The 27,318-nt window shown below is 39.0% G+C and overlaps 1 protein-coding gene across 5 annotated transcripts in view; it reads left to right on the top strand.

Moving 5' to 3' along the window:
* The window catches only part of zmiz1a (zinc finger, MIZ-type containing 1a), a 136,344-nt gene that overhangs the window by 58,889 nt on the left and 50,137 nt on the right, over window positions 1–27,318 (top strand). The gene's annotated exons all lie outside the window — the stretch shown is intronic.

Here is a 27,318-nt window from a genome sequence, read left to right as displayed (position 1 = left end):
TGAGCATTGGAATCTACCCTCCAAAGGGAATTGAAGAGAACTGAAACAAGTAACATTAGAGGGCAAAAGCAGATCAGGGGAGGAGAATGATTTGATATGAATCATATGTATAAAAAAAAAAAAAAAGTGTTGAGGAAGCTGCTTTGAAACTGTTACTTAGTTTCATAACTACGTCTAAGTCACACTTTTTGAAGTAAATGGTTGCATTTTAAGCTATTTAAGGGAGTAGATTATTTTTAAATAGTATGAGGTCTCAATTTGACAACTTTAGACTTAACCAGTCTAGGAACCAGTTCATTTACATATGAACCATACGAATGAATTATTCTCAAAAGTGTTTTAGAATGAAAACGCTAGTTTTGTCATGGAAAACGTAGCGTGATGCTGAAAAAAAAAATACTGTTTTCAGCACAACCAAGCTGGTGAAAAATTTAGTTAGTAGTGTCTCTACCTTTAATTAGTTTCTTCCCATTACTGATCCTCATGGTGACCTATAGATGTCACAAAAAAAGACTTGTAAGACATGTAATGGGTCTGTAGTTTACCTCAGGATCGTTACATGATATACAGGCCTGTTTCAGTCTGAATTGTAAATATTCATGTCCTTGGAACAGGCCGAGACATGATCTCATTCGGATCTGCCTGGGCATCTTGTGTAGGCACAGACTCTGCAGATGTAAATCACTGTTTACTTCATTACATCATTAGCTGTGTTTCCTTGGGCCCTGGAAAAAACGAGGTGATACACTGGTTACTGTGTGCCTTCTGTGCCCTATCGAGCTGGAGAAACCCGCCAAGTGAAGCTTATTTCCTCCCTCTATTTGCAGAGTTGATTGTTTGGAGATCCTGTTGAATTTTCTTGGACAAATTGAACTTATCCAACTTATCCAATTGGCAGATATCATTGACCGGTTTGTTCAAAACCGCTCTGCACAATAGCGCTCTAAGGTAAAGAGCTAAAAGAGAAGCTCTTGTTTATGTAAGGGGTGTGTAAAATTAGAGCAGGTGCAGAAGTAGATCATGCTTGCAGTACAATGTCTTTAATGTGGACTCCTTCCTACTAACGTGTTTGCTCTGACAAGGTGTGATACATTTGATGCTTTTCTCTGTTTGTTTTAGGAATCAGATAAATATTGAATAGTCAGCTGTAAAAATGTTTTATCTAAAACAACTTTCAATTAATTTGAGGATCCAAGACATGATGATGTAACAGCATTGTGTGTGTTATTTAACATCATACACACCATGGAATCTACCATGGTAATCATGGCATTTTGTAGGAAAATAAGGAGGCATCTTGGGGTGAGATGGTACAGGAAATCTGTTTCTGTGAGTTGCTCTGTTGCTGCCAATAATGATAAATAATCATTTTTTATTTTAATTTATTTCTTTTATTTTATTTTTTATATACGTTTGATTTATTTATATAACTTTATTTATATAATTTATTTATAATAATTATTTTTATACAAGAGTCAGACAAAAGAAAACCCCACAGAATCCCAACGTTGTGTATATGTGTGCATTTGTAGTTCACGCTTCGTTCGGAAGCATCTCATTAGGAGCACAGGAAGCTTGTCAGTGTGCCAGTTAAGTGTTGGTGTGAGTAGGACCAGTGTGGCCTCTTGTACTCACTCGATTACGCACCTAATCAAATCACCTGCTTGTTTATACGCTCCATACTCCTGTGTCAGAAAAGCAGCTCCGCTTCATTCATACCACCCGTTTTCCTTTGAGGACCTCCAAACAATATCCATAGCAAGCCCAGCGGTCTGTGCTTGATTGATTTGTTTAGAGCCGGTGGCATCATAATGACCCCACAAGTGGAGGGAGCTGACTTACATTTTCCGCTCTGTTATACTTGCGTTTTTGGAGTGTGGCATTCCTGAATGCGCTGACTGAGAGTTTGTGGATATTGCATTACAACAATATTGTCTCTGTATGCGCTTAGTTGTTTGCCGAGAGACAGACTACAAATGGCCGGGTAGCTGCTTGTTTAAATTCTCCCAAGCATTTCTAATGCCTGGATTATCTCCTAGAGAAATTATTTAGTGAAAATAATGGCTTCACAATGGCCCCGCTGCAGCAGATATACGCATCAACCCAATAACCAGTCCTCTGAGAGAGTGTATTGATTGTGGCAATAATATTGCCCTATTCCCTCAAAAAATAAATAATAATAATCAATACAAGGATAAAAAGCTGTTTTTTATTTATTTTTTTTTTCCAAAGCTGACTTGTGCTGAGCCCACCTAATGCTGAATCCGGAAAAGAATGGCAAACATGGAAGCGTGGGTTTGGAAACTTTTTTCATTTCCTGCCAGAAATGCAGAGATCATCAGAAATATTGGCATAACTTCACCCGGCTCATTGTCCCCAGTCGGAGCTCTTCCACCCCTGCTGCATGTTTACGCCGAGACACTCTGCCTGCCTTGGGATCAGATATGACATCATTTTGCCACAGCTGCGGGCCGCACACGAGGCATGGAGAGGCAACAATTGACCAGGGGGGACGCAGGAAGAGCCGACTGACCTGATTGCTCAGCTGGCCGAGCAACTGGGAAGGAAGGCCCAAGGCGGAGCCGTGGATGTGGGGAGGGGTGATGGTGGTGGACAGTGCCCCCGTCACACTCCCCTCCTCCTGGATGCAGTGTTCGCGATCGCCCTGCCCTCTGCTGTTCTCCTGCCTGCCTGCTTGTCTGAGCCAAAGCAGATTTGTACATGAAAAATGATCTACAATCTGTGGCTGTATCAGCTTCCAGATATAGACATTCCTGATAGGCCAAATCCCCTTTAAAGAGGGCTTTATCCTGCTCACTGAAGAGCCACAGAGAACAGCACATTCTTTTTTTCTCTGCACCTCAGTATGTTCTAAATATGTGTCGTTTTTTGATCTACATCACCAATATGTCCCGATCAGCTTATGTTCTGTAAACATGGTAGCGCTTATTTTTTAGATGTTAGTACAATCTTCATTGCATTGATCGGTCTTAATTATTAGAGCCACAGCTGCTGCCTGAATACGAATCAGATGGATGTTTCATCTATGTATAGATAGACAGCTGGAAAGGGCATGATGCATATGACCTACCACATGTTCATTTCCATACAGAGAAAGAAGACACCAGTGTACTAAAACTTTGAAATGAGAATATTAATATATTATATTATAACGTTATATATTAATATTTCATATTGAGCTTAATTATATATTTTATATAAAACTAAACATCAAGTAATAGTAATAATAACAATAATAATAATAGTCTGTATTTTTTCTGTCATACTTTCTGTTTTAAGGTTTAATCTTTCCAAAAATGCAAACTGTATGTCAGTCCCTCATATAATTCTAAACCTGTATGCATTTAAAAATATATATATATTTTGAAGTGTTTAAGCTGTAAAGTTTCCAAACAATGAAAGTCAATGGTGTCCACAACACTTGACATTGATTGAATAGGTAATTATTATTTTTTAATTATTTATTATTATTTATTTATTTGTTTCAGCATTTTCTTTTGCATCCCACAGAAGAAGAAAAAACGTATAGAGGTTTAGAACGAATTAAATGATGACAAGTTTCAGTTTTGAGTAAACTATTCTTTTAAAGTCCCCCAGGGTTATGCTTTACCCATGGTTGAGGATTGCTAAACTAAGGAAGTCGTTGTGTCCCAACCAATGTAAACCTACTTTTTACTCAAGGAAATGGAGCAAAAGCCTGAAAATAGATGACAAATAAGAATGTATAAATATGGCGAGGGGCAATTGGGTGCATTGTTTGTATATGTTTGTGTTTGGGTTAGAGATTGCGATAGCCCTTTCCTTTTTAAGAGATATGTTTTCAGTGCAAAGAGCTGATTCCCATGAGGCGGGTGATCCTTTTTAATGACAGGGATTCATCTGTTAGCGTCTCTCAGGACCCATGCAGCACTGTGTGGCTCCCAGCAGCCCACAGAAAATGGGCGGCATTCTCAGGAGAGCGCACCTCCTCAACCCCTCAAGATGCCGTGTGGGAGTTTAATTACTCCTGCGGCCACAAACCACAGCTTACGCACTCTCATTACTACAAATAACTTCATTCTCTGCTGTTTTTAATCTTTTTTTAGGCAAAAATATCACACTGGAGCTGCCTTTGCCAAAGTAAGACATAGAATGAGAGCAGAAAGCAAGTGATTGCTCTTGTGAGGGGGTTGGGTTGGTTGTGTGTGTGAATAGGGGGTCGAAGTAAGGGTAGCCTTCAGGGAGGAGAGGGGGCTTTGAGACAGGACTTTGGATTACTAACGCGACAAAAAGGACTAAACCTCTATTCAGTCAGTTCCTTCTGGTCTTTAGGGCCTATCCCTGCTGCTTTAATGAACTTATTTAGACTCTGTTTAGTTCATCCCCCACTACTTAGAAGAATTAGGCTACAATTTGTCTCCTCATATTTAAGACTTTAAAGTGTAACCACTTGGAGTAGCCCAAGATCTGAAAGAATAGTCTGAGTAAACCGGATGATCCATGTTATTTCGGATGATTTGAGATGTTCTACAGAGCATCTTGTGCAGATTTCCAGCTTTCATTGATCAATAGTTATGTTCCAACTTGCTAATTTAATTTGAAAATTGCAGATATTGTTTAGCTAATAAAGCAGCAGATTCATGTGAGGTAAATGACTTATGCAGCAGCAGATTTCTTTTTTTCTTTTTGGAAATTGGAACATTTTGGAATATGTTTCCATCCTCCATTTTATGCTAAGTTTTCATTAAAAAATGCATACACACACATATTGTTTCAATATTTTTATTTTTATTATTTTTATATATTTTTATTTCATTTTTCTGCCATAATATTATATTTTGTGGGCAAAAACATTTTTGTGTTTTCCCCTTGTTTAGTGGTATGTGAAAATTTGCATAATACAAAAAGGACTGAATCCGGCAAATATCATGCATTTGCTGATTTGATTAGCGATTTATCTCTTATAAGTTAAAATAAAAAAACATTCTGCCTATTTCTATGGTAAAATTTGATTTTCATCAGATTTTTTTTTCTATTCTTAAACCACAGTCTGTCACTGCTCTTCAAAAAGCAGTCCACATGCATCCTTGCCATATTGTTTGCACTGTTAGATGTGCCAAGACCATGCTCTAATGTTTGCTAGTTAAATGTACTCCCTGTGAAGTAATGAGTGGCAACCCAATACATGCTGCATTCTCCTTTTTTTAATTACCGTTAGTCCACTGGCTGTTGTCCAATGAGGTCATGTCAATATTGAGCTGTTTACTTCCCTCTGCCGTTAGGAGCTTCTACAGAGTAGACACACTGCCCTCCTGACAGACTGACTGGCCAATGATCTGATTTTGTGTATTTTATTAATTTCTTCACAGCCATTCTGTTAAAAGCTTTCTGAAATGGTTTGTCATCTGTTCTACATAAGTAAAGCACCCTTCTGATGGTTACACTTGCAATTGGATCTGTCTGAAACAGACTCTTCCTTCCCTGTCTTGTGTCTCTTGCTTTCTCAGCCTAGTTGTCTCTCTGAGAGACTGTGAGACATATTACTGGCTGTAACCTTGCTCTCAGGGGCCTGCTCTGGGTGGCTGCTGTCTGCATCAAGGAGAATTTCTGCAGACCTTGTGCAGGCTCTCAGTTCATTACCAGCCTCCCTCACTAAGACTTTGTCCCCCGCCCCTGCTTGGGCAGTGAGCTGACACGCGGCGTTTTATCAACATTAAAACTAACCACCAAACAGCGTGTCTCCTGGCGTAGCACCATGCAGAGGACAAGCTGACTGACACTCCTCCGCTTGTCTCTGTCCCTCCTCCCCTCACTGTGTCATCTTAAATCTGTTCATCTGTTAACAAAGCATCAGACAGCTTATTATGAAGGTGTGAAAAGCAGAGAAAATCACTCCACATTCCTGCATTGAGACACTGTGTCAAAAAGCCAGTTTCAGTGAAAGCATCTAAATAATACTGCAAATCATTTGCGATCCATTTGTGCATGCATTACACTGAAATTTTTTTATAATTATTGTATATTGTATAATATATATATATATTTAATTTATATAAAATGTATATTTAAATCATGTTAGTAAAAATGTTATAATGCTACATAAAAAAGCCTTTAAAATGCTCTCTCTCTTTTAAAAATATTTGTAAATGTATTATTATTAATAACATTTTAAATGGCAAAAAAAAAAATACCTCATATAAAATTTAAGTAAAAATATTAACACATTACAATATTTTATGCTAGAAATTTATTTTAAATGAAATTTAAAACATAATTTAATACATTTTAAATAGTAAAAATCTAAACTTTTTTTTTTTTAAATGTATAGGATCTATTCAAGTAAAAATAAAATTATATATTGAAATAAATATAATACAATAATACAACCCCCCCTCCCCGATACATACATCTATATATGCGTGTATGTGTTTGTGTGTGTTTGTGTATATAAATACAAATAAATATAGAAAATACAGATAATACGAAAGGTGTTTTGTAGTGCAAATGTGACTTTTTATAGAAAAGTGTTTGCATGTGTCTGGGATAAGCATCCTGGCAAGTTGTCTTCTGCATCCTAACTGAACAGCAACACGGGAGCTGAAGTTTCAGCCTGTGCCGTGGCCCTGTGTGCTGGGCCCCTGCCAGGGTTCAGAGGTCACACTTGTGAGGCATGTGTGTGGAAGGGGGACTCAGTTTGGGGGCCCCAGCCTCACACAATATGTCCGTCAGCAAATCTCTTTGTTTTCTATCCTCTTAGCCGCTCAAGTCCCCACTCCGTATCCAAGGAAATGTTGCCAGGGGAGATGAGTCCGGGTAACGGTACGAGAACCTAGGGGTATGTGTGGATGCTCTGTTTGCCTTGATAAATGTGTGGTGTCCAAGGCATGCCTGATTATTTTGCTGCCGCTTTTTTTATTTTTTTTTATCCCAGGTCCTTTTGCCTTTGTTGCTCCTTGGGGACCCATGCATTCTGTGTACATGTGTGCACGAGCTAGTGCGTGCATGTGTGAGTGCTTCCATATGTCTAGACAAGAGTGGAATCCCAGGGGCCCCACACGTTTAGACTCAGGATATTAAATGACCTAATAGCCATGTTATTTGTGTAGGATTCATTTAGAGAATCTGGCGAGGAGCATTAAATCATAATGAAGAGGGTATGAATTTTGATGTAAGGCAGAGGGCTGCGTTGGGAGCTTGTCCAGGTAAAGCTTTGGCTAAGACTGCTGCATAAAACCCTCATTGAAAGCTCCAGGCTGTGACCTAAGCACACAGACAAGTTTGAACAGCCAGACGTAGACACGACATGACCAGAGCTTGAGGTGCATGCTCAGACCTCTCAGAGAGCAAGAAAAATGATTAACATGACAGGACAGATATCCTCACTCGCTCTGTTATAAGAATCAAATCCCTGTAAGAGCCTCAAATAAAACACTTTTGCTGGTCTTGTATAACATTTGGATGAGTAGTTTTGTCACTGCGTTTGGATTGCGGACTTTAGCATCAGGTGAAATCTGAAATATCATCTCACTGAGCCTCATAAAGATTAAGACTGAGACTGCTTTTCAGAAACTTTTTGTAATGACTGCCTTTGATGTTCTGGGCACGCTAGGACAACATTCCGCAGTCAACTTCTGAAGAATTTAGTCATAAATATGCTTAAAGTCGTGGCCAAAAGTTTTGAGAATTACATAAATATTGGAAATTGGAAAAGTTGCTGCTTAAGTTTTTATAATAGCAATTTGCATATACTCCAGAATGTTATGAAGAGTGATCAGATGAACTGCATAGTCCTTCTTTGCCATGAAAATTAACTTAATCCCAAAAAAAAACTTTCCACTGCCTTTCATTGCTGTCATTAAAGGACCTGCTGAGATCATTTCAGTAATCATCTTGTTAACTCAGGTGAGAATGTTGACGAGCACAAGGCTGGAGAAGATCATTATGTCAGGCTGATTGGGTTAGAATGGCAGACTTGACATGTTAAAAGGAGGGTGATGCTTGAAATCATTGTTCTTCCATTGTTAACCATGGTGACCTGCAAAGAAACGCGTGCAGCCATCATTGCGTTGCATAAAAATGGCTTCACAGTCAAGGATATTGTGGCTACTAAGATTGCACCTAAATCAACAATTTATAGGATCATCAAGAACTTCAAGGAAAGAGGTTCAATTCTTGTAAAGAAGGCTTCAGGGCATCCAAGAAAGTCCAGCAAGCGCCAGGATGGTCTCCTAAAGAGGATTCAGCTGCGGGATCGGAGTGCCACCAGTGCAGAGCTTGCTCAGGAATGGCAGCAGGCAGGTGTGAGCGCATCTGCACGCACAGTGAGGCCAAGACTTTTGGAAGATGGCCTGGTGTCAAGAAGGGCAGCAAAGAAGCCACTTCTCTCCAAAAAAAAACATCAGGGACAGATTGATCTTCTGCAGAAAGTATAGTGAATGGACTGCTGAGGACTGGGGCAAAGTCATATTCTCCGATGAAGCCCCTTTCCGATTGTTTGGGGGCATCTGGAAAAAGGCTTGTCCGGAGAAGAAAAGGTGAGCGCTACCATCAGTCCTGTGTCATGCCAACAGTAAAGCATCCTGACACCATTCATGTGTGGGGTTGCTTCTCATCCAAGGGAGTGGGCTCACTCACAATTCTGCCCAAAAACACAGCCATAAATAAAGAATGGTACCAAAACACCCTCCAACAGCAACTTCTTCCAACAATCCAACAACAGTTTGGTGAAGAACAATGCATTTTCCAGCACGATGGAGCACCGTGCCATAAGGCAAAAGTGATAACTGAGTGGCTCGGGGACCAGAATGTTGAAATTTTGGGTCCATGGCCTGGAAACTCCCCAGATCTTAATCCCATTGAGAACTTGTGGTCAATCCTCAAGAGGCGGGTGGACAAACAAAAACCCACTCATTCTGACAAACTCCAAGAAGTTATTATGAAAGAATGGGTTGCTATCAGTCAGGATTTGGCCCAGAAGTTGATTGAGAGCATGCCCAGTCGAATTGCAGAGGTCCTGAAAAAGATGGGCCAACACTGCAAATACTGACTCTTTGCATAAATGTCATGTTTGTCGATAAAAGCATTTGAAACATATGAAGTGCTTGTAATTATATTTCTGTACATCACAGAAACAACTGAAACAAAGATCTAAAAGCAGTTTAGCAGCAAACTTTTTCAAAACTAATATTCATGTTATTCTCAAAACTTTTGGCCACGACTGTACTTTTGCTCAGCATACATTTACCCGCTTCGTGACACCACTAGAAAGGCCGTTGTTTTTTAAATATTTTTATTTTGCTGGAAGTTTGTTTAATATATTTATTGTTTTTATTCCTTTTTTTAATACACTACCTTTCAAATGTTTGAGGTCAGTGCGATTTTTTTTTTTTTAAACGTTTTTGAATTCTGTCAGTTATTATTTGTTAAAAATTCATTAAAATAGAAATATTGTTATACTGTTTTCTACTTATATAATATATTTATAAAATGTATTTCATTCCTGTGTTGGTAAAGCTAAATTTTCAACATCATCACTCCAGTCTTCAGTGTCATAATCATTCATAAATCATGCTTTTTAGTTGTGCAAGAACAACTATGACTTCCTTAAAGAAAAACACTGACTGTGTTTGAGCATGTCGATTTCTGGCTCAACCAATGGTGCGTGTTTCGGATGGAACTTCCTGTTTGGCTGAACAATGGAGGACCGAGGGGATAGTTCAGGAAACTATGTTTGGAAACAGTTAAGCAGTCATTATATATATTCAGTCTAGTGCCACTAGTGACAGAAATTACACACTGCAGCTTTAAGGCAATTTAAGTTAGTTTACAGGCCCCGAGATACCAATAATTATACATTAATGTATAACACTTATAGTTAGCTCTTACTGGGGCCAATCAAATACATCATTCTTGTATTATAAGACTTTTTAAGCTATTTATCTAGGTTAAGCAGTGATGTGCTGCTCTGTTGTGTGAATTTCAGTGGCATGAATCCTCTCCTTCTCCCAATGTTCCTCAGCTAACAGGAACTCCCTTATTTCCTGAACTCCCCTCACCATTTCACTCCTGAGCTAAAGACACACACACAGGTCACACCTCAGGTGTCACCATATCCAGAGGCCAAAAATATGAACCTATATGTCTGTTAACATCCATGTGCTAACACATACTAACACTGTGCCCTTACCAGTAGAAACATAAGCTTCCAGCAAAAATAAATGTATCATTGCACATTGTATGTGAAAATACATCACAGTCACAGCCAATCAGTATGTATTTGGTATTTAGAAGGAATTTAGACCAGTGAGATTTCACTATGGACAGGGCTCTGAGAGCTTCCTAATTGATCCCTTAGTTAAGGTTGATGTTTCATTCATCAAACGAACAGTCAGGTGATCGGTATCTTTAAAACGCCCAAGGCTATGATTGAAGCTGCAGAGAGAACAGATTAGTGAAAAGTGTTCCTGTTTAGATGTTGGACAGTGGAACATGTTTTCATGAGGTTGTGATCTGTTGATGATCTTGTCAGAGGTTCAGATGATAGCTTGGTAAAAAGAGGGTGGGAGTGAGTGAGAGCAAGAGAGCGGAGCTCTGTGACACAGGGTTGTAGACCCCTGCTCTAGGTTGATTGACCCTCTGTGCTCTAACCAGTAGATGTTGGATTCTCAGCTCATGCTCTATTGATCCACGTGAGCCCACTCCACTCACAATGACACACACATTCACTCGCACAAAAAAGGAGAAAAAAAGACAAAAAACAAACTGGAGATGGCACAGTCAGGGAACATGCCAGACCTGTTGACAGGGATATATGGACTGAAAACATACTTTTCCAGTTATTTATTTATTTATATTTCTTTTTTATCTTATTTTCCCGTAAAATAATCTAATCAACCTGAAGGAAGATAAATGCACTTGAATCAAAATTGTGAAATTGAAACTTTTTTTTAAAGAATACATTTTTGAATAATTACATTTTTCGTTCACCATTGGTGATTTTAATTATTTTTATTTTTTTGGGGTAGGAAACCTCACCAAATGTTGTTTAGAGTTATACTTGAAACAAGAAAGCAATTGCCAGTGGGGTAAGAAAAATACTTGATTTAATATTTATTCTCTGTAAACAAGTCAATGTCTTTTGCTTTACAGGTAAATATATATCTATATTTTTGGCATCGTCTCAATCCAATTTGTTGATATATGTATTTTATACATATTGCATGAGGGCATAAATCATGTAATTTTATACATGGTTGTGTGTTAAAACTGGACAATAAATTAAATGTGTGTGTGTGTGTGTGTGTGAGTGAGTGAGTGTGTGTATGTGTGTGTGTGTATATATATATATATATACAGGTCCTTCTCAAAAAATTAGCATATTGTGATAGTTCATTATTTTCCATAATGTAATGATAAAAATTAAACTTTCATATATTTTAGATTCATTGCACACCAACTGAAATATTTCAGGTCTTTTATTGTTTTAATACTGATGATTTTGGCATACAGCTCATGAAAACCCAAAATTCCTATCTCAAAAAATTAGCATATTTCATCCGACCAATAAAAGAAAAGTGTTTTTAATACAAAAAAAGTCAACCTTCAAATAATTATGTTCAGTTATGCACTCAATACTTGGTCGGGAATCCTTTTGCAGAAATGACTGCTTCAATGCGGCGTGGAATGGAGGCAATCAGCCTGTGGCACTGCTGAGGTGTTATGGAGACCCAGGATGCTTCGATAGCGGCCTTAAGCTCATCCAGAGTGTTGGGTCTTGCGTCTCTCAACTTTCTCTTCACAATATCCCACAGATTCTCTATGGGGTTCAGGTCAGGAGAGTTGGCAGGCCAATTGAGCACAGTAATACCATGGTCAGTAAACCATTTACCAGTGGTTTTGGCACTGTGAGCAGGTGCCAGGTCGTGCTGAAAAACGAAATCTTCATCTCCATAAAGCTTTTCAGCAGATGGAAGCATGAAGTGCTCCAAAATCTCCTGATAACTAGCTGCATTGACCCTGCCCTTGATAAAACACAGTGGACCAACACCAGCAGCTGACATGGCACCCCAGACCATCACTGACTGTGAGTACTTGACACTGAACTTCAGGCATTTTGGCATTTCCTTCTCCCCAGTCTTCCTCCAGACTCTGGCACCTTGATTTCCGAATGACATGCACAATTTGCTTTCATCCGAAAAAAGTACTTTGGACCACTGAGCGACAGTCCAGTGCTGCTTCTCTGTAGCCCATTTCCTGCACACGCCTGTGCACGGTGGCTCTGGATGTTTCTACTCCAGACTCAGTCCACTGCTTCCGCAGGTCCCCCAAGGTCTGGAATCGGTCCTTCTCCACAATCTTCCTCAAGGTCCGGTCACCTCTTCTCGTTGTGCAGCATTTTTTGCCAAACTTTTTCCTTCCCACAGACTTCCCACTGAGGTGCCTTGATACAGCACTCTGGGAACAACCAATTTGTTCAGAAATTTCTTTCTGTGTCTTACCCTCTTGCTTGAGGGTGTCAATGATTGCCTTCTGGTCAGCAGTCTTACCCATGATTGAGTAATGAACCAGGCTGGGAGTTTGTAAAAGCCTCAGGAATCTTTTGCAGGTGTTTAGAGTTAATTAGTTGATTCAGATGATTAGGTTAATAGCTCGTTTAGAGAACCTTTTCATGATATGCTAATTTTTTGAGATTATGAGATTGAATTTTGGGTTTTCATGAGCTGTATGCCAAAATCATCAGTATTAAAACAATAAAAGACCTGACATAATATCAGTTGGTGTGCAATGAATCTAAAATATATGAAAGTTTAATTTTTATCATTACATTATGGAAAATAATGAACTTAATCACAATATGCTAATTTTTTGAGAAGGACCTGTATGTGTATATATATATATATATATATATATATATATATATATATATATATATATATATATATATATATATATATATATATATATATATATATACAGTACAGACCAAAAGTTTGGACACACCTTCTCATTCAAAGAGTTTTCTTTATTTTCATGACTATGAAAATTGTAGATTCACACTGAAGGTATCAAAATGAATTAACACGTGGAATTATATATGGAATTATATACATAACAAAAAAGTGTGAAAAAACTGAAAATATGTCATATTCTACATTCTTCAAATTAGCCACCTTTTGCTTTGATTACTGCTTTGCACACTCTTGTCATTCTCTTGATGAGCTTCAAGAGGTAGTCACCTGAAATGGTCTTCCAACAGTCTTGGAGTTCCCCGAGAGATGCTTAGCACTTGTTGGCCCTTTTGCCTTCTGTCTGCGGTCCAGCTCACCCCTAAACCATCTCGATTGGCAGAGGTGGAAAGAGTACAAAAATATTCTACTCAAGTAAAAGTACCATTACATTAATGAAATTTTACTTAAGTACAAGTAAAAGTACCAGTCTAAAAATCTACTCAAGTAAAAGTAAAAAGTAGCTCATTTAAACTTTACTTAAGAGTAAAAATTACTTAGTTACATTTTAACAGTGGGAGGGAGTCAAAATGGGACAGGCCAAGAGTGTCAAACTCAGTTCCTGGAGGGCCACAGTCCTGCACAGTTTAGATATAACCCTAATTAAACACACCTGATCCAGCTAATCTAATCATTTAGGTTTATTTGAAAACTACATGATATGTGTGCTGGAGCAGGGTTAGAACTAAACTCTGCAGGGCTACGACCCTCCAGGAACTGAGTTTGACACCCCTGGGATAGGTCTATTAATCTCAAACTAGTTGTTTTTAATTAAAGGAATCAGTTATTTAGAATAATAAAACAATTGGGCTGTTACCAGGCAAATCAGTATCAACAAACTCATCTTTTAATGCAGAGGAAATGCAGAAGATTCATTGGAAGTGGCATTTAGATGTATTACACTGTTTAGTGCAGGACAAGAATGCATTTAACCTGCAGTTACAAATGCATGAATAATGTTTTGATATACAAGACATAAAATGTTGAATACTCATTTGAAATGATAAGAAATTAATTATTTAAAAAAAAAATCAAAAGATACTTTAAATGTGAAATTAAAATGGCCAGTATGTGTCAGCAAGTCACTGTTAATAAGTGAGTCATTGCGACTGAACCGAATCATTTAAACGGTTGATTCATTCAGGAACGAAACACTGTCACGTTGCTCAGAGACGCAAAACTGTGCTTTGGTGGCTGTGTTTGGAATTATTTTCTGGTGTAGAAATAGAGCTAAAAAGGCAATATGGTGTCTAAAACGCAAGTCTCTTAATTAACTTGTTTACTGAACTGTTATATATATGTATGTATATATTCATGATGATTTTTGGAGGAAACGATGGCATTCTTTGTGTGATTTTGATTTAATATATGAAATTATATAAATATGTGAATTTTCTGCCCCTATATCTTCAATTTTGTGATCATTCTAAATGCATTTTAGGAGACTGAATCACACAGTGAAAGAATGCACTATAAATGCGCGCGCACATCATTAAAACAAAAATAGCACACTCCTCACCACGGTCTTTTTAGATAATTTGTGCAAAACCTCTTGCTAAAATGTCAAAGCTTCATTTTAACCACCAATGCAACGACGCAATTATTTAGCTTACCTCTACATTCTTGCGAAGGGTTGATGTCTTGTCGAGATTTTATAAGCTGCTAGTTTGGTCTTCCTAGGCAAGTACAGCTTACACTGCATAATAGAGCATACATATGGCCAGGGGTTCACTTCATTTCCTTCGAGTTCAACTTCAGAATATGACGGGGTTTCGTTTTCAGCGGTGTCTGCACCACTAACGCCTGTTTTGTCCGTCTGCATCTTTCTTGTGATTTTAGCGCCAGTTTGCCCTCCTGCCCATTATGCCGTAGTTTCCAGGGAGCGATTTATTTTTTTTTTTATTTTTTTTTTTACTCAGTAATTAATGAGTTTTAAAATGTAGCGAAGTACAATACTTCAAACAAAATATACTTAAGTAAAAGTAAAATTACAGATTAAAAAAATTACTTTAAAAAGTATTAGTACACAAAAAAGCTACTCAATTACAGTAACGCGAGTAAATGTAATTCGTTACTTTCCACCTCTGTCGATTGGGTTCAGGTCCGGTGACTGTGGAGGCCAGGTCATCTGGCGCAGCACCCCATCACTCTCCTTCTTGATGCCTTCAGTGTGACTCTACAATTTTCATAGTCATGAAAATAAAGAAAACCCTTTGAATGAGAAGGTGTGTCCAAACTTTTGGTCTGTACTGTATATATATACACACACACACACACACACACACACACACACACACACACACACATTCATGCATATATATTATGTTTCTTTTTCTTCCAGTTTGCTGGCAATTTAAACACTAAAGCTCTAGTCGCACATGGTATTTTTTGTGTCTGTTTGTGCTTGGAAGTGTAAGTGTTTGCCTCTGCATGTGTGTGTGTGGTCGCACTTAAACAGAGTTGAGGGCGGGGAGAGAGGCAATAAGGGAAGAATGATTACCAGACAGGCCTCATGCTTGCTGCAGATATGCAGGCCAAGCAGTATTTTGCTTCTGCACAGTGTCAAGCCTATTGATCATCCTCTTGTAATAGAGAGAGGGCAGAGTGCAAAATCAATGTTCAATTTTGCCCTCTCTCGCTCTCTCTTTTTTGTTCTCTTTTTCAAGCTACCTTTCTGACTTGCACTGAAGCTGATTCACATCTCTTGCTGTTTATTCTGTCACACTTATGAATGCTATGATTGTGTAATAGGGATTTGAATGTCATCATTGTTCCACTGTTTGACTTTTCTGCTTCAAAGACTTAAGAACTGAAAGAAAAACAATTTTAATATGCATTTGTCCATTGATAATGTGCAATCTGTATTGAAATGAGGTGTTTGTCTAAAACCAAATGTTATGTATCCACTTTAAAGGGTTAGCTCACCCCAAAAAAAATCATACAAGATTCATGGCAGTGGTTTTGTTTTGAGTTTACATCCTGACCGATAGATGGCAGTCATTCATCTCTGAACGACAGTGAGAGTAACAGGAAATACTAGGGCACGCCACTAATGTTAGCATTAATATCGCTATTCGTTGCTAGTATTGGAGGATGAAAGAATTGTCCCCGTTCCTGGTTCGGTGTACAAAGCTGAAGTGTGCCATCATATGGGCTTTTGTGGTAACATCCACAGTGGGACCATGGCGAGGGTGCCACCTCGGTCCCGCTGCGTCCTGTGTGAAGAGGGGCTTGCGTGGGGCGGGTCGAGGTGGGCGATAGGCTGCAGCTTTCTCTCATTTTGGGGGTGTTTGTGCAGTTGGGGGCGGTGCTCGCATTGCGGTTTTGCCGATTCCATGCAGAACATAAATAAAAAATTGAAATACTGTGAAATCCAAGTGGAAAGGTTTTATTTTATTGTTTTACAATTGCTTTGTTTTCTTTAGGAATCCTGTAAGCACTTTTGTATTGATATAAAGCATATGTAATTTTTTGTTCAGATCAAATTGTTATGACATTGTATGTCACAATTGTAAACTGAAACTGTGAACCTTTAAAGCAAGTTCTATATATATAATATATGTATTATACATTTAACTAAAGGAACACCCTCACCCTTTACTCGTACTGCACAATAATTGCTGTTAATAGTTAGGGGTGTGCACGGATAGTCGAACATTTGTTCTGCTCTAATTATTCGATAAATAAACATTTTTGCTTGCCATAAAAAAAGAAGAAAAAAAAGTCCACAATAAAACCTATTTCGGTCACCTTCTGTGATTCTCCACGGCATATTTGAAGATGTATGCAAGCAAAAAATAATTAATGAAAGAATAAGAACTGCGGTCTTCTACAGTACTTCAAATATGGCGTGGAGAATCACAGAAAGGGACTGAATTTAAGAACATTGTTGCGGCATCTCTCAAGCAACGAATAAACACCGCTAACTTGGAGAATGCAGTGAAAACTCCTCTTCTCGCGTCTGCCCTAGACCCTCGGCACAAACATCTCAGGTTTCTCGATGAAAACATGAGAGAAGAAAGAAAAAAAACTTTGAACATTATCAGAATATCTTCCTTGATGCGAGTGGAGCGGATGCAGCCGCCGCCACCAACGATGAAGAGGATGCAATGCCCACTCGTCGGAAAAGGCTGAGCCAGTTTTTCAGCGATGATTACAGAGAGTCCAGCCGAGACGAGTGGGAAGAGTTCTTGCTGGAGCCATGTATTCCACTAGATGAGGATCCCATTCAGTGGTGAAACGAAAACACGAAGCACTTCACAAAACGTATTCGCTTAGCACACTGTTATTTGTGAGTCCCGCCAACGTCTGTGCCGTCAACAGACTAAGGAGCCGACTTTCCCCCGATCATTTTTACATGCCTGTGTTTCTTAACAAGAACTTGTAAAACTATAGAAAAAAAAGCAAAAAAGATTTGCTGACAGTTTCAAAGGTTCAAAGTTAGGTGTAAGCGTTCTGTACAATAGCCTAGTTGCTGCAGGCTGCTTTACGTTTTTTCTTTGTTCACTTTTTTTTTTGCTTTTAATCTGTACTTTTGTTTGTTTGCACGCATTATTAAAGGTTTTCAGCTACAAAACACGATGTGTAATGTTCAAGCTTATTGTTTGTAAGCTTGTTCAAAAATGACAGAAACAACAAATGTTGCTGAAAAATAACGTCTGTCTCATTAAACTTCATTTAAATAAATGAATATTCGTTTTTTTGTGAGCTCAAATAATAGAATGTGATATTTGCGGAAAACGCCCATCCCTATTAATAGTGTTCATCATCTGATTGTTTTTAATTGATTTTTTTTTTACATTTCTGCCATATGAACTAGGCACGATAACCAATTTTGCTGGACGATAAATTGTCTAAGAAATTATTGCGATAAACGATAATATTGTCGCTCTAAGACCAGTTTCAACTTATATAATGATAATGGCATAATAACAAAAGGTACACCTTTTCAAAGATCAATAAACGTATTTTATTTTATGGCAAATTCCGAGCAAGAAGTACCAACATGTTGACTTTTTGTGGCTTAAAATTTATTAATTTTGTATATTTGTATGTTATATTATGTTTATATGCCAGTTAGGGATGCTCATATTGACTGTTTAACCGTTAACCGAAAGTAAACATTTTGACCGATGGAGCCGTTCACATATCACGTCTTTATGGGCGCTCAAGTTCGTTATTTCAAATGCGATATACATAAGAGAAGAGACATGCTCGCAACGTTTTTTTTCAGGCCCGTCCACACCACATCTAGTTAAAAACATCTCAGATTTTCAGAATGATGCAAACGCACCAGGTCATATGACAAGAACCAACTCAATCAGCTTCCTTCGGGGTGAAATTCCCCGTGTTTTTAAAAAAATGGGGTGCACCCCAGTTTTTTTTTACTTTTCTTCATAAATAAATCTTGTAGCAGAGTTACAGCAAGGGTTTTCCGGTTGTGGAAATATGATATCGCAGCTGATGGAGGCTTAGCAACGACAGACGCTTTGGGAGCGCACCTGCCCGAGCGCTTTGGAAAGGAGAAGAAAACGACGTGCCTATAGTTGTCCATGCGTTTTTAGGCGGGACATGCGAAAGGCCCCTGTGAGTGTGTGTTAACTCTGTGGGCGCGTTGACACACGCAACTACACGCCTACAAACATATTTAGCTGAGCAAGCCGATTGAAGCGGATGAAAAGTAGGCCCATTTCTACAGAGTTACTTACAAAATATGCTAGGCGGTATTAAAATAAAGCAGTAGTGCAAGTACAATGCAATATCACTTGAGACGCAAACATCCACAAGCAAATGAAAGGTGCTTCCCAAAGCTGGTCACTCTAACGAGACGTTGTCTCTTTATTCCCGGGACATCTGTGCCATCGGAGACAGTGTTTTCTGCCGCGGGCTGCACTCCAAACTCCACATCATGACAGATTACATTTGTGAAATAAAAAAAAATTAAAAAAATTATCACGGCCGAAAAAATTGAGCTCATTTTTTATTCATTTTTTACAATTCAATTAATTGATTTATCGACTATCGCGACAGGCCTAATATGTACATAAACTGTCAGTCAGAACTGATAAGCGACTACTAAATATTGTAGAAACTTAATTTTCTGTAAAGTTGCTTTACAACGTGATTCGTATTTTAAAAAGTGCTATACAAATAAACTTGAATTTAATTGTGTACTTAATGACAGCTTTCTTAAAAATATATCCTATTCCTAAAATAAGAAATATCCCAATATATCGCCTTGCTGACAGTATTGCAATGTATCGAAACATATCGTATTACAACCCCTGTATCGTGATACGTATAATATCGCCAGATTCTTGGCAATACACAGCCCTACTTTTCTTCGGTGGAACACAAAAGATTATCATTTGAATACTGTTATTTTTGTACATACTGCAATGAAAGTCAATGGGATACAGATTTGTTTTGACCACAATGTTCTTAAAACAGTGTTCCACAGATGAAAGTAAGTAATACATCTCTTGAACGGCATGTGGTGGGTAAATGATGACAGAATAGTCTTTTTGGTGGAAGTATCCCTGTAACTAGGCTGACCAGTTTAGTCCAGTATGAGAATAAAATCAAGCATCTTTTTTTTGTTACGCAAGCACCCCCCCCCCCCCCCCCCCATTCACTGTTTGATACAGATTATAAAAAAGATTAGGTCTGGCGTTACTGTCCCAGTCTGTCTACCATCAGAAAATAGAATTCACTTAGGTAATCCAGATGGTTTGTGTGTCTGGTACTTGGCTGGAAGTCAACAGCTTTTAGCAGCTCAGGGTGAGCTTTTGTGTTTGCATAGAGTGCTGAGGACTTCGTCACTGCTCATGTGTTCACCAGTATCATCGCCGACAATGAAGAGAAACACACCTGCTGCTGATCAGTAGATATTGTTTAACATTCAAAAAATGTGCCTCGAATCCTTTTAGCTCATCTTCGGTGTCTTTAATCTGATGCTACTGAGATGATTGATTCTTTCTGTAAACCAATTAATGCTGCTAAATGCACCTGTATATTATATTGTTGTTGAGGCCTGGCTGTCGATATCTATTTGGTTAATTCGTTGATTAGATTCACAAGAGAGCTCATTAGAATATAGCGGATGTAAAATAGTTGATCTTTTGAACAAAACAACAGATTTTCTTCAACGGATGCCCCTTAATCTATATTCAGCTTTCTATCATGTATGCTTAATTTTTCATTGTCTCCCTTGTGATTTTTTTTTGGGGGGGGGGGGGGGGTCAGATGAGCACTCGAGTCTCATTAAATATACATGCTGTGTATTGAGCTGAGCAAGCCAATTAGCCAGGTTTTCTGTCGATTGCTAATAATCGCTTGCTGTTTGGAATATCACCAGACTCCACCTCTCCTTTGCATGTTTGAAGCTTTATTCCATGGCTGCATTCACACAGCAACAAAATACAGTTGTCAGTCTTGTTTTAGAGTGCTACTGTAAATACATTTATGTTCCCACATTCTGTGACCGAACTGACTCAAATCAACTGATATGCTTGTGTAAACTACTGTTGAAACAGGACCATTTTAGAGTCGCACCTGTTAGTAAATACAATTTTCAGTCACTGGCTGTTTGAAAGTAGCCTTTGTAATGTGATCACCAAATAACATTTCCACTAGTCCATAGCTTCTAGCTACAGGGACATTCACATTCCTTCTATCGAAAGGCAGCATCTCAAACAGACGCTGATCTCGAATGCAAGCTGCCTCGTTCTGCAGGTGGCAGCCTGACTTCATTATCACACTCGTCGGTGCGCGCATGTTTTAGAGCAGGTTCGTAGATGAAGGCTGAGATGATGCAAAGTGATCTGTGGAAGCAGCCTCTGTGCATCAGCGTCGATTGCACGTGCATGTCATCTCTATCGTGAGGATTGCAACATGGCTTTCAGACATCAGTGGAGCAGCACTGGCGCTTTGATTCTAAACTGCATCATCAAAGTTGAATAAGTAGTGTTTACAGATACATCTTCACTCTTCCAGGATCAAACAGTCCTGTGTTAACCATGTACAATCAAACATGAAGTGTCAGACAGTATTAGATAGCGATGACGACATCTGCAGACAAAGTTCAGCGCAGTGATAATGCGCTCTGTGTTTACTGTAGTCGCATTTCACGTCGCTATACGAGGGCACAAAAACGCATCCTTTTTTTAATATTTTTTTAGCAGAAGCAGTTTTGAAGTAGTGCTCGCTGGTTAATCATCTTATCTCCATGTAATTAGGCTGCAGGCTGCTTTACGTTTTTTCTTTGTTCACTTTTTTTTTTGCTTTTAATCTGTACTTTTGTTTGTTTGCACGCATTATTAAAGGTTTTCAGCTACAAAACACGATGTGTAATGTTCAAGCTTATTGTTTGTAAGCTTGTTCAAAAATGACAGAAACAACAAATGTTGCTGAAAAATAACGTCTGTCTCATTAAACTTCATTTAAATAAATGAATATTCGTTTTTTTGTGAGCTCAAATAATAGAATGTGATATTTGCGGAAAACGCCCATCCCTATTAATAGTGTTCATCATCTGATTGTTTTTAATTGATTTTTTTTTTACATTTCTGCCATATGAACTAGGCACGATAACCAATTTTGCTGGACGATAAATTGTCTAAGAAATTATTGCGATAAACGATAATATTGTCGCTCTAAGACCAGTTTCAACTTATATAATGATAATGGCATAATAACAAAAGGTACACCTTTTCAAAGATCAATAAACGTATTTTATTTTATGGCAAATTCCGAGCAAGAAGTACCAACATGTTGACTTTTTGTGGCTTAAAATTTATTAATTTTGTATATTTGTATGTTATATTATGTTTATATGCCAGTTAGGGATGCTCATATTGACTGTTTAACCGTTAACCGAAAGTAAACATTTTGACCGATGGAGCCGTTCACATATCACGTCTTTATGGGCGCTCAAGTTCGTTATTTCAAATGCGATATACATAAGAGAAGAGACATGCTCGCAACGTTTTTTTTCAGGCCCGTCCACACCACATCTAGTTAAAAACATCTCAGATTTTCAGAATGATGCAAACGCACCAGGTCATATGACAAGAACCAACTCAATCAGCTTCCTTCGGGGTGAAATTCCCCGTGTTTTTAAAAAAATGGGGTGCACCCCAGTTTTTTTTTACTTTTCTTCATAAATAAATCTTGTAGCAGAGTTACAGCAAGGGTTTTCCGGTTGTGGAAATATGATATCGCAGCTGATGGAGGCTTAGCAACGACAGACGCTTTGGGAGCGCACCTGCCCGAGCGCTTTGGAAAGGAGAAGAAAACGACGTGCCTATAGTTGTCCATGCGTTTTTAGGCGGGACATGCGAAAGGCCCCTGTGAGTGTGTGTTAACTCTGTGGGCGCGTTGACACACGCAACTACACGCCTACAAACATATTTAGCTGAGCAAGCCGATTGAAGCGGATGAAAAGTAGGCCCATTTCTACAGAGTTACTTACAAAATATGCTAGGCGGTATTAAAATAAAGCAGTAGTGCAAGTACAATGCAATATCACTTGAGACGCAAACATCCACAAGCAAATGAAAGGTGCTTCCCAAAGCTGGTCACTCTAACGAGACGTTGTCTCTTTATTCCCGGGACATCTGTGCCATCGGAGACAGTGTTTTCTGCCGCGGGCTGCACTCCAAACTCCACATCATGACAGATTACATTTGTGAAATAAAAAAAAATTAAAAAAATTATCACGGCCGAAAAAATTGAGCTCATTTTTTATTCATTTTTTACAATTCAATTAATTGATTTATCGACTATCGCGACAGGCCTAATATGTACATAAACTGTCAGTCAGAACTGATAAGCGACTACTAAATATTGTAGAAACTTAATTTTCTGTAAAGTTGCTTTACAACGTGATTCGTATTTTAAAAAGTGCTATACAAATAAACTTGAATTTAATTGTGTACTTAATGACAGCTTTCTTAAAAATATATCCTATTCCTAAAATAAGAAATATCCCAATATATCGCCTTGCTGACAGTATTGCAATGTATCGAAACATATCGTATTACAACCCCTGTATCGTGATACGTATAATATCGCCAGATTCTTGGCAATACACAGCCCTACTTTTCTTCGGTGGAACACAAAAGATTATCATTTGAATACTGTTATTTTTGTACATACTGCAATGAAAGTCAATGGGATACAGATTTGTTTTGACCACAATGTTCTTAAAACAGTGTTCCACAGATGAAAGTAAGTAATACATCTCTTGAACGGCATGTGGTGGGTAAATGATGACAGAATAGTCTTTTTGGTGGAAGTATCCCTGTAACTAGGCTGACCAGTTTAGTCCAGTATGAGAATAAAATCAAGCATCTTTTTTTTGTTACGCAAGCACCCCCCCCCCCCCCCCCCCCCCCCATTCACTGTTTGATACAGATTATAAAAAAGATTAGGTCTGGCGTTACTGTCCCAGTCTGTCTACCATCAGAAAATAGAATTCACTTAGGTAATCCAGATGGTTTGTGTGTCTGGTACTTGGCTGGAAGTCAACAGCTTTTAGCAGCTCAGGGTGAGCTTTTGTGTTTGCATAGAGTGCTGAGGACTTCGTCACTGCTCATGTGTTCACCAGTATCATCGCCGACAATGAAGAGAAACACACCTGCTGCTGATCAGTAGATATTGTTTAACATTCAAAAAATGTGCCTCGAATCCTTTTAGCTCATCTTCGGTGTCTTTAATCTGATGCTACTGAGATGATTGATTCTTTCTGTAAACCAATTAATGCTGCTAAATGCACCTGTATATTATATTGTTGTTGAGGCCTGGCTGTCGATATCTATTTGGTTAATTCGTTGATTAGATTCACAAGAGAGCTCATTAGAATATAGCGGATGTAAAATAGTTGATCTTTTGAACAAAACAACAGATTTTCTTCAACGGATGCCCCTTAATCTATATTCAGCTTTCTATCATGTATGCTTAATTTTTCACTCTCTATACACAGCCCCACGAGTCTTTGTTGCACTCATGCAAATGATCTGGCGTGGGCTGCCGTGTGACCTTATGGCAGCGCAGACCCCATGACATCAGTCAGCGCTGTTTGTCTCGAGGCTGCAGCATCTTAATGAGCGGTCGCTGTGCCAGACTTGGCCAGGCTCAACCTCTCTCTGGTTTGGTTTGGACGCCGGCCTGTGCTCCTCCAGAAACCACCCTGCCCCACTCACAGCCCCACCACAGATGCGTGCGATTTGCCCAGTGGGATAATCTTTCCCCACTGTTGCAGCAGAACGATGCACAAGGCGCTCTGAGACGTGATCCCTCTGTGAGCAGATGCCCTATATGGAACACTTTGGGCCCCGGCGGAGCAGGTTGGGTTGGGGTAGGGCCACCGGGCTGTGGCTGGCTGTGTTGGATGGACGATGATGAATGGGGCTCACCTGGTGGTCTCTGTGAGGGCTGGCAGGCTGCGCTATGGGGATCTCCCACCAGCCTGTCCCAGGCAGCGTGTGGCAGGAGGCGGCAGCCAAGGCCACATTAATCAAACCCTCCACCTGCCTCTTTTTCACTGTCTCCCTCGCTCTGTGTCCCTGCTCTTCTCTTTACACATTCTCTACCAGGCTCCTTGTGCAGAACAATGAGTCTTTGAACAGAGCCAGAGCAAGGTCAGTCTGTCTGACAGTGGCCATTTTACAGCTATACCTTGGACTCTTTTTACATTCACATGTGCTGGGTGTTTAATGCCATTTCATCAAGGCAAATGTTCCTCTCCCCTGTCAAACCCAGGAGCATGTATAAAAGCTGAAATAGACTAAGGTTCCTTTAGCACTTAACATTGGTAGTCCTTTGCCCTGCTCTGAAGTCTTAACAGCTTTGGCTCTCTAATGCTAGAGTTAGTGACACCTCCTTTTGAGGTCATTGAACACATAATTGGGTACTTCGTGGGGCCTGGTGCTTGGCATGGATCGCTTAAAGTTATGCTTTGAGACACTCTGTGGACATGACGATCCAGTGATTTGAAAATTTCAGAGCTGAGCGATTTTTTTGCAGAATATTTAAAAGATAAAAGACAAAGTTAAATATTATAGATTTTAATTTGGAAATTTATTTTAATTATTTATAAATAAATAATAATAAAATAAAATTATATATGCACACACAAACACACACACACACACACACATATTTACACATTTACAAATTATATTTTATTTATAAAATATGAGCTCACAACTGTATTGTGTAATTTTATATGCTATCTTATTTGTTTTGTATTATGCTGTAAAAAAAAAAAAAAGTAAATGTATGTAGTGACAAAGCAACACTGGCCCAAGGCCATTTGTTGTCTTGAATAACATGAAAAAACTAAACCAGCAGAACAACATTACAGCAACAATAATAGAAGAAATTCATAAGCCGACATGAAAAGCTAAATCGTTATGAAATAAAACATAAGCAGCAACGCATCCTAAATGATTATTTACTGCGTGTGAAATTGACCATTGTCTCCCTTGTGATTTTTTTTTGGGGGGGGGGGGGGGTCAGATGAGCACTCGAGTCTCATTAAATATACATGCTGTGTATTGAGCTGAGCAAGCCAATTAGCCAGGTTTTCTGTCGATTGCTAATAATCGCTTGCTGTTTGGAATATCACCAGACTCCACCTCTCCTTTGCATGTTTGAAGCTTTATTCCATGGCTGCATTCACACAGCAACAAAATACAGTTGTCAGTCTTGTTTTAGAGTGCTACTGTAAATACATTTATGTTCCCACATTCTGTGACCGAACTGACTCAAATCAACTGATATGCTTGTGTAAACTACTGTTGAAACAGGACCATTTTAGAGTCGCACCTGTTAGTAAATACAATTTTCAGTCACTGGCTGTTTGAAAGTAGCCTTTGTAATGTGATCACCAAATAACATTTCCACTAGTCCATAGCTTCTAGCTACAGGGACATTCACATTCCTTCTATCGAAAGGCAGCATCTCAAACAGACGCTGATCTCGAATGCAAGCTGCCTCGTTCTGCAGGTGGCAGCCTGACTTCATTATCACACTCGTCGGTGCGCGCATGTTTTAGAGCAGGTTCGTAGATGAAGGCTGAGATGATGCAAAGTGATCTGTGGAAGCAGCCTCTGTGCATCAGCGTCGATTGCACGTGCATGTCATCTCTATCGTGAGGATTGCAACATGGCTTTCAGACATCAGTGGAGCAGCACTGGCGCTTTGATTCTAAACTGCATCATCAAAGTTGAATAAGTAGTGTTTACAGATACATCTTCACTCTTCCAGGATCAAACAGTCCTGTGTTAACCATGTACAATCAAACATGAAGTGTCAGACAGTATTAGATAGCGATGACGACATCTGCAGACAAAGTTCAGCGCAGTGATAATGCGCTCTGTGTTTACTGTAGTCGCATTTCACGTCGCTATACGAGGGCACAAAAACGCATCCTTTTTTTAATATTTTTTTAGCAGAAGCAGTTTTGAAGTAGTGCTCGCTGGTTAATCATCTTATCTCCATGTAATTAGGCGCTAGAGTGGCCTTCCGTGCATTTCTATTTCAATCATGCCAGAGATACCGTGAGAAACAAATAGAGACGGGCCAAATGCGGCTCAATTACCGCACGCTAGAGAAGATCTAAAACTGTCTATTACGGCACATTTTATGGATAAACTGTTGCTGCTAACTCATAAATCCTGTGGCTCATGCGCGACACGAATCTATTAGTGCAGTTGAAAGCTCTTAGATTTTTAAAGGATATCTTTGAGATTTATCGTTGATGCCACTGTTGTTGTGTGAGCTTGTAGACGTGTGGAAAACGTTTTCCCCATCTACAGATTTGTCAAAACGCTTGATTTTGATTTGGTCTTGGAAAGCTGGCTTTCCTCTCAGGAAGTGTTGTTCCTCTCCTTTTTCTGTAAACAGTGGAAAAGCGACTGGAAGAATATGTCCCAGACTCACTATTTCCACTGTAAACACTGTGCTGTTTCCATCCACAGCAGTGGCTTTCGTCTGGGTCTGCCCAAGGCCCTTTTCTAGGGAAGGATTTTCCAGGGAAGAAATTGGTTTGGAGTTTATAGCAGCATTGCTAACTGCCATCCCTACAAGGGTGTGGATGTTTTTGCGGACTGTTGCGTAGAGTTAATGTGTCCTCTGTAGAGCTGGGTACTGAGAATCTGTTCTTAATCAGAACAGGTGGCATTTTTTTTTAACTACTACCAAATAATGTTTACGACCTTTTGGTTCTGATTTGTGAATGAATTAATGATTCATATGAACCGATTCTTTTAAATGAATCAGTCAAAATTCAGTCTCAGACTTGTTTTAG

The sequence above is a fragment of the Carassius carassius genome, chromosome 30 (genome assembly GCF_963082965.1).
Source record: "Carassius carassius chromosome 30, fCarCar2.1, whole genome shotgun sequence".
Lineage (NCBI taxonomy): Eukaryota > Metazoa > Chordata > Actinopteri > Cypriniformes > Cyprinidae > Carassius > Carassius carassius.
Note: the sequence above shows the minus strand (reverse complement) of the source record. Positions and strands in the feature narration are given on the sequence as shown.